The sequence below is a fragment of the Gossypium raimondii genome, chromosome 7 (assembly GCF_025698545.1).
Source record: "Gossypium raimondii isolate GPD5lz chromosome 7, ASM2569854v1, whole genome shotgun sequence".
NCBI classification, from domain to species: domain Eukaryota; kingdom Viridiplantae; phylum Streptophyta; class Magnoliopsida; order Malvales; family Malvaceae; genus Gossypium; species Gossypium raimondii.
The window spans coordinates 30,108,585-30,109,237 of NC_068571.1; the positions used below are offsets into that span (position 1 = coordinate 30,108,585).

The 653-nt window shown below is 35.5% G+C and overlaps 1 non-coding gene across 1 annotated transcript; it reads right to left on the reverse strand.

Annotated features, from left to right (window-relative positions):
* Positions 1-343: 343 nt before the first annotated feature.
* Positions 344-450, reverse strand: LOC128042638 (small nucleolar RNA R71). Its single transcript, XR_008198153.1, has one exon. It is a non-coding gene; the product is annotated as a small nucleolar RNA R71 (small nucleolar RNA).
* Between the last annotated feature and the right edge of the window lie 203 nt (positions 451-653).

Consider the following 653-nt stretch of genomic DNA (forward strand, 5'->3'; position numbering starts at 1 on the left):
CCCACTCTTATTGGAATTGAATCGAGTATTTCCAGACTGACTATTGCTGTAAACAATTTTGAGATTAAGCCTAACACAATTTAGATGGTGCAACAATATGTTCAGTTTGATGGGTTACAAGATGAAGATTTGAATGCTCATGTAGCTAATTTTCTAGAGATTTGTGACACTTTCAAGATTAATGGTGTTACTGATGATGCCATACGCTTACGGTTGTTCCCATTTTCTTTGAGGAGCAAGGAAAAAACTGTGGTTGAACTCACTTTTATGGGAATCTATCATGACTTGGGCTCAGATGACTGACAAGTTTTTGTTGAAAATTTTACCACTGGCCAAAACAACTAAGTTGAGAAATGACATCTCTTCTTTTGTTCAAATTGATATTGAGACACTTTACGATACATAGGAGATATTTAAAGATTTATTGAGAAGGTGTCCTCATCATGGACTACCTTTGTGGCTCCAAGTTCAAACTTTTTACAATGGATTAAACCTCTCAACTAGATAGATGATTGATGTAGCAACTGGTGGAACATTGAATAACAAAACACCTGAAACAGCTCAAGAGTTTATTGAGGAGATGACACTGAACATTAAATAACAAAAAACCTACCAAGGCAGGTGGGGTTTTTCATATTGATGCAATTTCTATG